This window comes from Capsicum annuum, chromosome 8 (genome assembly GCF_002878395.1).
Source record: "Capsicum annuum cultivar UCD-10X-F1 chromosome 8, UCD10Xv1.1, whole genome shotgun sequence".
Lineage (NCBI taxonomy): Eukaryota > Viridiplantae > Streptophyta > Magnoliopsida > Solanales > Solanaceae > Capsicum > Capsicum annuum.
The window spans coordinates 88,023,463-88,040,098 of NC_061118.1; the positions used below are offsets into that span (position 1 = coordinate 88,023,463).

A 16,636-nucleotide genomic window follows, 5' to 3' on the forward strand; every position below is an offset into this window, starting at 1 on the left:
TTGAAAAAAGTCACAAGGTATCATCGTTTGATATGCTTAAGGCACGTTGTAATAATTATATTTCATTCTCGAAGAATGAAAACTTTTGATAAATTGTTAATTATCATTCATTCTCAAGGAATCAAATTTTTTTATAAATGTTACAATTACAGATCCATTCCCTGAGGTGAATGTGATATTTAGTAAGATATATAAATGTGCACTTGACTGTGAAACCACATTCAGAAGGAGTAGAAAGAATTATTCTGGAAATTTAATCCCAAAGTAGTAAGTTTGAAATTGATCTTAAATCTACTTCTGAAATAATAGAATCTTGAAAGTTACTCTTGGAGTAGTAAATTTGATATTTACTCCTGAAGTAGTAAATCTGATATTTACTCTCAAAATAATAAGATTGTGCAATAGTAAAATTTTGCAAACTACTCTCGAATTAGTAGACCTTTTACTCTAGTAAATAACTCATGCCATGATAAATTTAGAGTTTACTTGTTCTATTTATTACGTGAGTGAATTTGTCATCCTGAAATGAGCATATTGAGTTTAGACATATAATGAAAAACTAAAAGATTCTTCAAGAGCTATTACTTGGTCTCATGATAAGTTAATTGAACCAGTTAATGTTGGAACTGAATTCCCTAAATTTTGAAAAATGTAAAAGGCGAATAAGGGCCCATTCACCCGTTATTTGATATGATGTATCCATAAGATAGTCACATATACGTTTATTATCAATCTGCAGTTTGACGTTCATAAAGTTGCCTTCTCAATTAAATTGAGTCGAGAGCATAATTTTCAGATAACGTAAATCAAGACAATTGATCTTGATAATGCTGGTTATATTCAAGTTTGTTTAGCATTGAATGCCTCATATAAATAGCTAAACCATTTCTTATGAGAACAAAGAAAAAAAGTATTGGTTTGAAATATATATTGAATACAATAGCACTCGTGTGCATTAGACCAATAAATTATGATCAATTTTTCCCTCTCAATTGGTTCAGGGTCAGGAACCATATATTTTCTATCTAAAAGCTTTTTGACATGCGGTATGTAATTAATAGATATACCATGATTCACAAAGATGGGTTCTCCAAAGTAGATTGGAGTATATGTTAGTTTTCCTAACATAAGGGGGAGATAATAAATAGCTAAGAAATATGTTGAGAATTATCGTTAGTACGATCCTCATTTAAAAGATAATTCTAGTCAAATACCAGAAGTATTTGCTGACCCAAAATTGATTTTATATTTTCTGCAGATGCTCCTACTATATGTCCCTGAAGGAAAGAGTTTATAGCATGCATGAAGCATGGTAGATCAATCAGTTCCAAATAAAATAATTCTTGAAAAGAAAATGGAGCAAATGATCATAATAAAGAGGCAATATGCTCTTGAAGAGCGACGACATAATGTTCCGTGAAACCTCCAGAAGAGGTTCAGGTACCTGAAAATAATAATGTAATGAGATCTCAATAAGTTATGTCGTAACATGAACCGATACAAATAATATCTAGTCGATAATATCTTTATTACAATAGCGCACAATATTGTATAATGTTATGAGGATCTAAATTCTATGTTTATTTAAGCATGCTGACGTAGAAATAGTTATCAAGTGGAATATGCTTCTTAGTAAGCATAAAGTTTATTTGGCCTGCAGTCCTGACGCTAGAAGATGTCATGTATTTAATATTGAATGGTTCACTTGATAATGAAATTTGGATGAGAATCCCAGAAGGATTAAAGATGCCTGAAGCATATAGTTCAAAGTCTCGAGAATTATATTTAATCAAATTATAAAGATCGTTCTATGATTTAAAACAATTGGGGCATATGCGGTATAATCGCCTTAGTGAGTATTTGATAAAAGAAGGTTACATAAATGATGTCATTTGTCCTTATATTTTCATTATAAAAACAACATCAAGATTTGTTATAATCGTTGTTTATATGGATGACATAAATCTCATTGGAATTTCAGAAGAGGTCCAAAAAGGCAATTGAATAACTAAAGAAAGAATTCGAAATGAAAGATCTTGGAAAGACAAAGTTTTATCTTGATAGCAGATGGGATCTTTATTCACTAATCTACCTATAATGAGAATGTCTTGAAATAATTTTACTCGGACAAAGCATATTCATTAAATAATCTAATGATTGTTCGATCACTTGAAGTGAGTAAAGATTCATTCCTACCTCCAGAAGAGGGTGAAGAAATTTTTGGTCCTGAAGTACTATGTGTCAGTGCTATTGGTACACTTATGTATTTTGCTAATAGTGCAAGGCTTCATATAGCCCATTCTGTTAATTTGCTAGCGAGATACAGTTTTCTTTCATGTAGACATTGAAACAGAGGTAAACATATATTGCGATATCTAAAGGGGCCTATTGATATGAGTTTGTTTTATACTAACAAAGCAAATCCAAATCTTGTTGGTCATGCAGATGCAAGTTATTTATCTGACCCATATAAAGTATGATCTCAAACAAGTTATGTGCTTACGTGCGGAGGTACTACAATATTTGCTACTTCTTCTAATCATGCTGAGATAATAGCAATACATGAAGCAAGTAGAGAATGCATATGACTGATATCAGTGGTACATTTCATCACAGAGAGATGTGGACTGAAGCTTGATATCAAGGTACCCACAATCATATTTAAAGACAATGCAGTATGCATAACTCAATTAAAAGGAGGCTTTATAAAGGGAGATGGAACGAAGCACATCTCGCCAAAGTTATTCTTTACACATGATCTCTAGAAGAATGGCGATGTTGATGTACAACAAATCCGTTCAAGTTACAATCCAACAGATTTGTTCATCAAGTCGTTGCCTACTTCAACTCTCAAGAAGATGGTACATAAGATTGGAATGCGAAAACTAAAACAGTTGAATCGGGGTCTTCATCAGGGAAGTAAGAATACGCGTTGTACTCTTTTTTCCTTAACCAAGGTATTTATCCCACTGGGTTTTTCCGGTAAGATTCTTAATGAGGCTGCACTCAAATGCGTATTCAGATAGTTTTCCTTTACATGGACATTCAAGGGGAGTGTTATGAAACATGGATATCCATGTGTCATGCCATGTGCTTTGCCTACAATTAGGCTAAGTGCCAATCCACAACCTACCTCTACAGAATTGGATAAACTTTTATTTTCCTCTTTTGTCTATAAATAGCTTTGCATTATTTGAAGAAAGTGAGAAGTGAAGAAAGATACAACTACAATTTGCACTCTCCATTTTGTACATTACTTGTTATTTTCATTATACTTTGTTATCTTCGTACATAATTTTATAACAATTGTTACTTATTTAAATATAAGATAGGAAGGTATGAAACAAATATGTGACCATTTCACCAAAGATGATTTTGGAAGTTTTAATAAAATTATAGAAATACAAAATAAATTTGGGTGAAAAAAGTAGTGTTCACCATTAGTATTTCAAGATGATATTAGATTTAAATAATAAAACTCCATTTATTCTAACTCTTTTTGACAAATAATTTGAAAAATAATAGTCAATCTACCATCTCGGGATCCTATGTTACTCACTTCTGCAGATTATAAATATCATGATACAATTACTACGAAAGGTAAAATGACCAAACTATACCAAAAGCCGAAATCACAATAAAGACGGTTACAGTTAAACGAAAAAAATCAAATGATGTATACAAAATTTTAAGTTTATAAATTTTAAATTTTGAAATATGATAATCTACAAGAATTAATTAAATATATACTATAAAAATAAAGTTTAAATGAAAATTACAAAATTATATTTAACTTAACGCATATTAATGTTTGCTAATAAATTATAGGATCAAAGGAACACTTCGTTTTCCGCGTTCATTTTATACTGACACTAGTGAACTCGATCACGCTTCGTGTGATCATAAATTTAATTTTTTTAAGATGTTTTTACATTGATGAAATTATTCTCTTTACTTTTGTTAATAATGTGATGTTTGATTTTAATAGATTGAATTTTATGTGAATATCTATATATACAAAATATATGATTTTTTTCTTAAAGATCGAAAAATAAATTGTCCATATCGTGAGGCCTTTGGCAGGTCATTTTGACAATAGATTATCTATACAAATAATTTTTTTTTGGCAAAAATAGATATATATCTATATATGTATATATATATATATATATATATATAATTTATTGATTGACACATATTTATATTAGGTTGTGAGATGTCTCATATATATTTTTTAATTGTTGATACTTCAAGAAAAAAAAACACTAAATTGAGACGGTTAAGTATGAAAATCGACTGATATAACATTCGAATTAGAGAGAATCAAACAAAAAGAAGATTAGAAAAGTAAAAAAAAAAAGGCAAATATAATGAATGATTGGCTAAAAAACTACGAGTCAATAAGTTCTATGTTATCCACAAAGCCATAAGTTGAAGATATTTCCGTTGCCCGTGACATAGTACAAAACTTTATAATAAAGTCTTGTTCTTGAAGGGCACATTTCTTGCATTTAATGAAATAGTTAATTAAAAATACTAAAATAAGCAATAAAAACATACATCTATAATATATTAAAACTGTGAAACCCTTTGAAAAGTGATTTGAAGTTTTTGTCCTTCACTAAAAGACTCCACAATAGACAAAAACGTCTTTTCACTATTTTAAAAAAAAATTATTATATAATTATTTATATAAAAAATAATAAGACATTTAATTACTTACCTAAAATATAAGACGTTATTCCATACTTTTTAGTTGTAAAAGTCTTTTGTCATGTGTTAGGTTAATCTAGAATTCGTTGGTGTGTTGGATTAATTTAGGATTCGTTGGTTTATTTATATATTTGAGATTCTTGCTATCAATTAGTAGGATTCATTATATATTTACTGATTCTTTGTTTAATCTTAGGTTTAGTTTAAGTGTAGGTTTAGGTCTAGGTCTTCGTGTAATTATTGACAAGGAAGTTTTGTCACCAGGTTTATCTTCAAAGTCATCTTTGAGATTTAAATAGATTTTACAATTTCTCAAAACTCTTATTATTATTATTATTATTATTATTATTATTATTATTATTATTATTTGTTTTTGTCTGTTTGATGGTTTGGCATAAGGAACTTGCACATATTAATAAATAATAATTCATATCTATTATTTTATTGGGGTTGTTACATATCTCATACCGTGTTGCATATATGCGGTATTGTTTCAATGATTCGATGAATATAATGTGTGGATAGATTATATCTTTTACCCATAGTTACACATCAACAATCTCTCAAGAATTTAGGATCTCAAAAGAAAAAGAAAAAAGTAAGCCTTTTTTTAACAACCAATTAAACACTCATGACTGAATTTTCTAATTTATTCTTTTGTATTTTTCTTTTTAGGTTGCTCTTCAGATAAATGATACACATTGATCAATTTCCATTGCTGAAGTAATGTAAGTACTTGTTGATGAAGAAATTTGGATTGGATTACAACCTGAAGGACTTTAAAATCTCTGCGAGGCTTTTGGGTAGTGTTCTTTTTCAACATTTAATTTCTAGGTTTGTTTCTTACAAAAGATTTTATGCATCTCATAGTAGTTTTTAGTTTGTGTTTCAATTATTTTTTTTCTCATCCTTATTGAATGTCATTCATTTTGCACCAATGCTAGATTGTTTTATGTGTTTATCAATTGGAGAGTGATTGTCTTCAAGTTATTTCGTTAAAAGATCTCTTCATCTGATTTAATAATTCACCTTTTATTGCAAATTATATATGAGATAAACTATCGTCTCATGGAAGATCTGAAAAAGTATTTTTGTCAGTACTATGACAAACTTTTCCGAAGGTGTTAAGTATGGAATAATGATGGCACGAGTTGATCTAAAATATAATAGTGAGTATTTATATAGTCGAACTCAACTTGTTGGGGGCGGAAGCATTATTGTTGTTGATTTAGTAGTACTAGCCACACACAATGTAATGGAATATCACTAGTGAATATAGAAGATCGTATCCAGACAAGTGGGCTGGCAGTGTGAAAATCGATTTATAATCCATGGGAAGACTTTGTCGACATGAACAGTGGGTTGAAAACGAGTTCATGTCAAAATAAATTGATGGAGAATAAATCCCCTAAGAAGATATCTAGATATATATAATCTGGTGAACAATAAAGAAGGTACCCTGGTAGGTTGTTGTTTTGCTGGATACAATTGGAATCTGCACGCAAGTCTGTTTGAATCGCAAGATTCAAAGAGATACCACATCAATTGAAATGGAGAAAGTACTTTGGTAATGTGCAATGTTTGAATATATAAATAAATATTTTTAATATCATGTGTCGAATTTGTAGCCTTTTTATCTTAAACTTTTGTATCAACTTCTCAACGTGCTTTTGTTATCCTATTTTTTTTCTTTAATGTTATAGACTTTAGAGAATTTCATATTTCCCTTGATTTAATTTTTGTATAAGTTTGGACATATTTCTTTCTACATGACTAAGTGTTGCACAACAATACTCTCTTCTCAGGGTCATCAAAATAGATGAAATATTTAAAGGGGAGGTATTTCATTGTCCATGAATAATAATATTGAAGATGCAACCCCCTGAAGTAGGGATAAGGTTTGTGTACAGTCTACGCTTCTCAGACCCTACTTTGTGAAACTACACTACGTATGTTATTGTTGATGCAGACATCCTGAAAAGGGTTGTCTTTGTATATATAGTTGTTCATGAAGCTTGCTTGACACATGATAATCTACAAAAGTGAAATGCTAAACCAATTTATCCTATGTTGTAAAGAAAGCACAAAATCAATCAACATGGTGCATGATTAATGGTATATCTGCAGCAATGTAAATGATACCAGGAAGTTCCAAAGCTGCAGTTATCAACTGGTAGGATTGAAGATCAAAAAAATAAAAAAAAAGAACATATGAAAAATCATACCATTATGTATATTCTGGACAAATTCTATTTGGAAGAAATCATTGGTGTTTTGAAGATGAGAACAATTTTTTTCTTTTGTTAAGTTTAAATACTTGCATAACATGTATTTGGCACAGGAAAGAGGCTAGTTATGATTTGGATTGTATCATGATCATTTATGAATTCTCAAACAACCTGAATCTCATCAACTTTATAACAGATTAGTACAAAAGTTGGTGTTAATCTAAAATATCAGAGGTAGGGTATCAAGCAAATCGACCCAACTTGTTTGGGATTGAGACTTTTCTTGTTGTTGGATATTGAACTATTAGTCGAATGTGCCTAGAGAAACAATATACTTAATTGATGAAATAACCTTTGTTTTATCGACTAAATTATTATTACTTATTATTTCTTTGTTCGGTTATCATATTATTTGTTGTTGCTACTGTTTCTTTTTTGCAATATTTCCTTTTCCTTTTCATACTTGATCCAATAAATTGAGACGGAGAGGTAACAAAATATCCGTGCATTTAAGTTACCTTTTAGGATTATACCTACTAACATATTTGAATGAGCAAAAATTAAATTTTAAAATAAACCTGTAATAATTAAAGATCGGTGTATTTAAGTTTCAATTTAGATTTTAAACCTATTGGCATATTTTTTTTTTTTACAAAAATAATTGTCATTTAATTAGTATCCTAATATTTTTTATTTTACAATTAATTAAAATTCTTATTTGATATAGGTAAGAAATCATAATATTTATATTTCTACATCAGTTAGAATTTTAATATATATATATATATATATATATATATATATATATATATATATATTAACGTATTTCTATAAATTTACTATTTAAGTACTAATATTTTAATCAAACTTTACCAGAAAATACGTTGCTTCTTCTACTTCTCCCTTTTCTTCTTATTTTTTATTTTGATTTAACTATCTTCTTGCATTCATTATCACCATCCTTTATTCCTTTTTAGTAGATAATTAAAGTTATATATAAATTATGTATAATCAATAATTGATAATGAATTTTTTCTTTTTGATAACTTCTCTGTTTTTATTTTAATTGAAAGTTTTTTATCTTAAAATTGGACGAAACATGCATGTTGCCTCCGAAACATGGTTGTCACACAAATTTTAGTCACATGTATTTGATAGCTTTTTGGTAGACTAATTTAAAAGTTACAACTTTTGAGTCTATAAAAATTTGAGTAACTTTTGCGATGTTTGCTTGTAGGAAATGACTTTCAAGCAGGAGTGTAGGCATCATAAATATAATCTATTTCAATTTACAGAATCAATAATATCAAACCACAAATCAGTGAAATCAAATATTCAGTAAAACATCATGAGCCACTATTATTTACTAAATAGCCTACCAATATGTTATTATTATTATCACAAAAAGGGTCTTTGAATATTGCCCGAGGTCTGAGTTTAAATGGTCGACGTTGGTTTTATAATGTTATTTTTTAGTTAGACTGATGTTTTTTCGTCCATTGTTTAATTGTGAAATAGTTTTGATTATATTCTTTTTTTAAAAGTTAGAAATTTCAACTAAAATTAATATATTTCTTTATTCACGTTAGAAAAACGTATGATGATCGCGGAGCATTTATTGGAGGAGAGGGAGAAAGACTTGGAGACTAAGGTTGCAGAGATGATATGATTTGTGCATAGAATAAGGCGTTAAAGAAGAGGGTGAAGGCATTGAACAAGGAATTAATTTATTATTTATCTTATATTATTCTTGAGTAGTAATATATCAATGGAACTATAATAATATTTTATAAACTATTTTTTAAAAAATAATCTTTAAATTTTAATTGAATGTATGTTTAGAGTAATTCATTATTGTTCCATCTATTTAGAATTGTCTAGGTTAGTTATGAAAAAAATACTTGGTGTGGAGTATCACTACCGAATGGGCTCTACTCGACGTAAATCAGTTTAGTTCCAATTTGGTTTCAGACTTTCGATGGAAATAAAAAAAAAAATTATGTAGGCTTGCAACAATATCAAGATTTTTCAAACATTTATAGTATTCAATTTAATAATATTGACATGACATACATGTGCAACGCACGTACCCTAAACTAGTATACAAATATATATATATATATATATATATATATATATATATATATATATATATATATATATATATATATATATATATTCAAACTTCTATACTATGTCAAACTAATTAATTTGATAATCTCTCTTGATGAATCTTTTAAGACTATTAAACTTCCTTCTTTATCTTGATAAACTTGTATCAAATTAAATCAGTTATATATATATATATATATACTAGTTTAGTATACGTGCTTTGTACGTGTATGAATACTCCGAATTTTAGTTAAAATTATTTAACAAATACTCTGATTTATATTATAATCAAATTCACATAAAAACATTAGTTGTCTTCAAAGTAGAGTTAGATACTATATACGACTTTACTTAGACTAAAATAAAAAAATTATAAAAATATTCAAAACCTCTCACTTTTAATGATAGTAAAAATATATAGAACTCACTTTTTTAGATTTTTGTGCTTTTCTTTCCTTTTTAAGATTTAAATTGTGTTAACTCGAAAAAATATACTTTTTTATCAGATCATCTCCTCTGTGACCTTCTTTTATATTATATATAGATTTAAAAATTGGCTATATAAACATGTTCTTTTAAAATGTGTACCAAAATACATGGAATTTCAAAGTAGGGTAGGTAGGATATGATCACACTTTGTTCTTTTTATATTACTTAACCCCAATATCATTTACAAATATTTTATTTTATTTTATTTTATTTGTCTAAGTTAGAAAATGAAGAGAATTTTATTGCATTTTTTCTTTCCTCCCATTAGTATTAAATAATCATATAAAATAGCACTCCTCAATTTATTTTTTATTTATTCAATATTTTAAAAATAGATTTCACTTTTAATTATCACTCTAATGTATAATAATTTTTTCTTATTTTACTCGCAATATTAATTACTTATTACTTGTATCATTTTTCAAGACTTAAGACTCTACATCAATCAACTTAAGTACTGAATTAATCACTATTCATATCAATCATTATTTCCTAAGAGATGTACATAATTCAAAGTGAACATGCAAAAGTTAATGAATGGATAGTAGTCAAGCTTAAAATTTTAAAGTATCATCAGTAAAATTAGCTTTAAAAAAATATTTTTTCAATAAAAACTTTCTTAAATGTGCGAATTCAACACTCCCTTTAGTAAAAAATAAATTAATTGTTGGGATTTGACACATTATTTTAAAAAAATTTAGGACATAAATTGTAGATTACTTTTCACAATTATCTTTTTAGTTATTCTTAAATTATTCTCCTAAAAAATATGAAGTATTTAAAAATTTTAATAAATAAAATGATAAAATTAGAAGAAATTTTCAATATGCTTCTCGAAGAATAACAATTTATTTATCTTTAACATTAAAAAGTAACCGAGTGTTATAAAACTAATAAGTGTGGATGTCCACCACTCTAGAAATTACTCTCACTACTTATCTCCATTACTTCCCTCCATTATGAAGATAACCCCCACCATTTATGACTATTATTCTTGTAACCTTTCATATCCATAACCTCCTCCATTATGTTAATGGTTAATATCATGTTTATGACAATCTTTTCACGCCTCTATATGATACTATAAATGGAGGCATAAGGGTTCATATTGTATATACTTGTACACTTGAACAATTAAAAGAATGAAAAGCTCTCATCTCTTGTCTTGTCTTCTTATTTTCTTATTTACTTCTTTCATATTGTTACTCTATTAGATTAATTTTAATACGTTATCAGCACGAATCTAAAAAATTTAGGTAAGGATATATTATAATATAACAAGATGCTTAAATAACAACTCGTAAGAGATATGTATTTGCAGTTATTCTTCAATAATGTTTTAAGGTATTTCTCTTTGTTTGATTATGTTATCTCTTGGTCTAGTCATTTGCATGCCACAAAGAGTAATATGGGAAAATCTTTTTTCACCCAAAAGTTATTTCTCATTGACTTAGAACTACTAAATTTTTAATTTTGTCCCTGACCAGTGAAGTATGATTTTCTTTGTTTGTTTTATTTTGCTAGAGTAAGGACAAGTCTTTCGGTTTTCTTTTATTTGTTAGTCTTTTTTCTTATATACGAACTTGTCAAAAATAAGATAAAAACCCTTTGTATGGTATAATTTTTAATAGTCAATGAGCACGTGGTTATCTTCTTTAAAGAAGTTATTTAAATATATGGAAGAGTTATTATTTGATGAGTGTTTGCATATCAATTATGATTTAAGTGTTTGGTATTCTGTTCCCATACACCATCAGTTATATGTTTACATTCATCGTATCTATATTTTAATGTTTGAATCGTTATGGTCTACTGAGTTGCAGGTTAGCCACACTAAACATTAATGGCATAATTGGGTAACTTAAGTTTCTTTACTTTTTTTTTTTTTTAATTTGAATTCATTTTAAATCTAACAATTGAATAGTTTTGTGTTTATACCCATCAAAGCTATAATCATTAATGGTGGCATTATTATTAAAGGCTCAAGGGTGAGTCTTGTTATATTTTGACCTATTGTTCCATTGGTTTTAATATAAGATGGTGAATTTAAGTCCCATTACACCAAGAGGATAAAACATTGATTTAAGTTCTGCTGCACAATAATGATCTTGGATTTATCCCATGAAAATATGGCATCACACACCTTTATTGGTAAGACGTTGGGTTCAGATCCCAATGTATTTTGATGATATGATGACGGCTAAGACAATTAATGAAAAGTCATAAAATCTGCCATATTGATATACTCCATTCTTTGAAGTGAATGTGGCAGCATTGCGTAATAAGTTTGAAAAGAAGACAAGTGGTTTAACATATGTGGGCATGAAAGAAAGAAAATATAATAGTCATCACTGTGGTAATTGTAAAAGAAAGAACATTATGGATTCTCAAAGTAGTCCTTCAAAAGATGAAGATTATTTTTCATCATTAATTTGATAGGTAAGATATTAGGCACTTGATTTTAGTGTGACCAAATTTAATAAATTTTATAAAATCTTCATCAAAATAAAGGAATATAAAGTGGTGGTACACTTAACCTTTTAAAATGGTATTGAGATGAGTCATATAAATATGACAAATGAACAATGGATAACAATCAGCTTATAATAAGATTACGAAGCACAAGTAATTAATTAGTCCATTTCTTGAAAAGAATGTGACTTATGATAAACATTTTGGATGCTCGATCATTCATGAAAGTGAATGTGTTAAGATGTGATAAAATTCATGAACAAAGATGTGCTTATTTATGGTTGGATAAACACCAAAACTCAACTCTATGAGGTGTGTTAGATTTTCTAACATTATAGGGATGATTAATAGATGAAATGTATGAAATAAATTATCTAGATCATCATTAAAAAAGTGAACTTGAAGTTCAATAGATAATTCATGGTTTGCAAAATGTTGCAAGTTCATTGTCAGACTGACCCTATATTATAATTCAACTGTAAATGCTCCAATAAAAAGTCCTTGAAGGATAAAGTCTATGGGATACCTAAAACGTGATAGATCAATTGGTTCCAAATGTAAAACTCCTTAAAGAAGGAAAGAAGCAAATGGCCAAGATGATTTTGATGAGGCAAGTGCTTTAAAAGAGCATTAAGACATAACACTTCATAAAATCTTGTCAAAGGTTCAGGTACCTAGAAAATGATAAAATAAAGAGATCTTGATAAGTTATGTCTTATTGGAACCGATATCAAATAATCATTGATGGTATTTTTTATATAATATTATTAAAACTCAAACTAGGGACTGACCGTGACAGGTATCTTAAGTCCACCATGAATCGGAGACCATCCCCTTAGCCTAACCTCATGATCATAATGATAACAATAAAGCAGAAGTCAATTATGATAGTTATAAAAGATGAATAGATAACTCGAAAGAAATTAAGAGTCAAAACAATAACCAACCCATACTTGTCCACAATAACCTCTAAAACCAGAATAACATCAAAGTTAGGACATGTCCCCGGCTATGACCAAAATGAATTCAAAAGTACCGAGTCAATAAGGAAAGGATAATGAAATGATAAGGCCTTCCGAAGAATGGAGGCTCACCACTTTATAGAAACTCAACAGACATGCTCAACCACCTAATGTTGTACATGAGCAATAGAAAAGTCTTTGGACCCTAAATCATGTAGCATCTTAGGATGATCATTGCAATAAGCACTGACATGTAACTTAGAAAAAGTGATAACATAATTCCATGTCTAAAAATTCATCAAAACCACATGCACATATTTATATATACATATATAGGATGCCGGGATAAGATAAGGGTCATGAACGTGAGAGTTTTAAAATCATTAACCTAGACTGTATAACTCGTTCCATCCTAAAGGCACCCATGAAATATATGAGTTTAGCTCCCCTTGCTGAAAGAGACCTAGTGCATGTTAGCCACACGAATCGAGGGAAAACTAAAGCCACCATGTGTAATAGCCGTCCCAAAAAAGTATATATCAAATTTACACCAAGCATATGGTCATATAGACCCCCAAAGCCAACAAACATGGCTTTTAGTGTTTGTCTCCCCAGGACTTACACCTTCATTTCAACCATTAACCCAGGAGTCATTCATCAAGGTATTTACCACCTGGTATCGTCATACTAATATGCTTGCAAGCTAAATTAAACAGGCCAAACCAATTTACATAACCACATTAACTCCCAAGTTTCATTTAAAATCCAAATCATGGTCACCGAGGCCATCTAAATCCACTTTTATATCTATTTATACATCAATGGAATGTATTAAGTTAAAAAATAAGTTAAACTATGCAATTTTTCATATTTAAAATAAAATTTACAAAGTGGATTGAGGTTAATGTCAATTTTAAGCCAAAATTCAGCCAATTTGGGGAAAACCATGTCTCTCATTCCAATCATTTAAACAATGCATCAATTCAGTCCCCAAAACATCAATTTAAAGCATGAATAATTAATTTAAAACATGGACAAGTAATTCAATCAGTAACAACCAAAACCCCTCAACCCAATTTCAAAGCCCACAATTTAAATCATATGAAAATTCATTCAATTCATGCCACAATATAAAATTCAAGTTTACAGAGGAGAAACATACCTGAGATACATAAGAAATTGAAGTCAATTTAAAGTTTGGAGTACAGAGTAGTTGTTTTTTGTAAAACCCTTAAGCTTTCTTGGTTTAGGTGTTATAGAAGAGAATAGGAGTGTTTGATCTTTGAAAACTGAAGAAAAATGGTCAATTTTATGTTTATAAGTCATACAAGGGGTAAAAAGATCAAAAGCCCCTCAGCCCAAGTGAAAAAATAAAACTGGAGAAAATTAACCCATCAGCGTGGTACAACGTTATCGTGAAGGGTAGTCTCCATACCACCCCAATATCTCCGAGACTAACCTCTGTGGCATGCCAATATCCTTGACCCTTACTGCCCAGGATCCCAAAATGACCCCAAACCCCTTTCAAAAAATCCAAAACTTTTCCCAAACACCCTTTCAACATCCCTAAATATAATTTAAGTCAAAAATTGATGTTACGCATATGGAAAGGTCAAAAATAAAATAATTAAAATTTTAAGAGGTCTTACATTATCCCCCCTTAGAATCATTCGTCCCCAAATGATGAATTAGGACACTTTTAGCACAAAAATAACAAGAATACACTAGAATCAAATGACAAACTCGGAATGTGACAAGTGGAAATAAAACTCATACCTTAAGCACTTTCACCCAACCCGAAAAATAAGGATGGGTATTCGGCCTTCATATCTTTCTCAGTTTCCTATGTGGCCTCTTCTACCTTTTGATTTCTCCAAAGAACCTTCACCGAGGCTACATCGTTAGTCCTTAATCTATAAACTTGCCTATCTAATATTTTAATTTATACTTCTTCATAAGACAAGGAATCCATAATACCAATATCCTCAACAGGAACTATCAAGGAAGGATCACTTATACGCTTTTACAGCATGGGCACATGAAAAACAAGATGAATAGAGCCCAAATTCATAGGAAAATCTAACTTATATGCCACATTCTTAACTATTCTTACAATTTGATATAGACCAATATAACAGGGACTGAGCTTCCCTTTCTTTCCAAACCTCATGACTCTTTTCATAGGAGACACATTCAAGAATACCCAATCACTTACTTCAAATTCCAATTCTCTTCGCCTCACATCCGCATAATACTTTTGGCAAATTTGAGCAGTCTTAAGTCTTTCTCTAATCACTTTTACCTTCTCCATGGCTTGTTGAACCAAGTAAAGACCAAACAACCTAGTCTTATCAATCTCAAATCACCCAATATGAGACCTGTACCTCCTACCATAAAGATCCTCAAAATAAACCATTTGAATGCTCGAATGATAATTGTTGTTGTACGCAAACTCAATAAGAGGTAAATGGTTAATCCAACTATCCTTAAGGTTTATCACACAGGTGCTTAGCATATCTTCTAAAGTTTAAATAGTCCATTCCACTTGTTCATCTATTTGAGGGTGGAAAGCAGTGCTAAGGTTCATTTGAGTATCCAAACCTTTCTAAAATAAATACCAGAAGTGAGAAGAAAATTACACACCTCGATCTAAAGTAATAGACGTTGGTGCACCATGTAACTTCACAACTTCTTGAATGAGCAACTTAGCATAATCATCTCCTAAGTAGTTAGTCCTTATGGGCAAGAAGTAAGCAGACTTAGTCCTATCTACAATGACCTAAATTGAATCATACTAATTGCGAGACCGTGGAAGACCTATAATAAAATCCATATTAATCATCTACCACTTCTACATGGGCAACTCTATCTCTTAAGACATGCCACCAAGCCTAAAGTGTTCAGCCTGGACTTGGGAAACTCTATCTCTTAAGACATGCCCCCAGGCCTCAAGTGTTCAACCTTGAATTGCTGATAAACCATACACTTAGCAATAAAATTTGCCAAATACCTCTTTATATCGTTCCACTAATAGATTTTCTTCAAGTGGTGGTACATCTTAGTTGAACACGGATGAACTGTATATCTAGACTAATGGGCCTCAGTCAAAATCCTTCCCCACATCTCATCAACATTAGGAATACACAACCTACCTTGATACCTCAAGATGCCATCTCCCCTAATTTCGAAAGCTATAACCTTTTGCTGACCCATATTATCCTTAATCTGCATAAGTATGGGATCCAATACTTGCTTCTTCTTTACCTTCGCACTAAGAGATGATTTAACTACTTTTTAAACAATGACTCCCCCATTATTAGAGTCCAAGAGACAAACTCCCAAGTTAGCCAAGCTATGAATATCCTTCAACAACCCTCTCTTATCCTCATCAACATGAGATAAGCTCCATATAGACAACCTGCTAAGAGCATCACTAACAACATTAACTTTACCTGGATGGTAATGAAAACTCATATCATAATCCTTAAGTAATTAAAGCCACCTCCTTTGCCTAAGATTCAATTCCTTTCGCGTAAACACATATTGTAAGTTTTTAAGACCCTTAAAATTTTGATCATTTTATTATTGACCTTTCCATATTCGTAATATCGATTTTTAACTTGAATTATATTTAGGAATGTTAAAGAGATAATTTGGAAA

General features: G+C 29.8%; 1 long non-coding RNA gene across 2 annotated transcripts; it reads left to right on the forward strand.

Annotated features, from left to right (window-relative positions):
* Positions 1 to 5,170: 5,170 nt before the first annotated feature.
* LOC107879646 lies at positions 5,171 to 8,684 on the forward strand. 2 transcript variants are annotated; one of them, XR_007043858.1, is made up of 4 exons: positions 5,171 to 5,311; positions 5,389 to 5,516; positions 6,519 to 6,611; positions 8,531 to 8,681. It is a non-coding gene; the product is annotated as an uncharacterized LOC107879646 (long non-coding RNA). The 2 variants fall into 2 exon arrangements; XR_001677040.2 differs by lacking the exon at positions 5,171 to 5,311 and having other exon boundaries at positions 5,357 to 5,547; positions 8,531 to 8,684.
* The last annotated feature ends 7,952 nt before the right edge of the window (positions 8,685 to 16,636 follow it).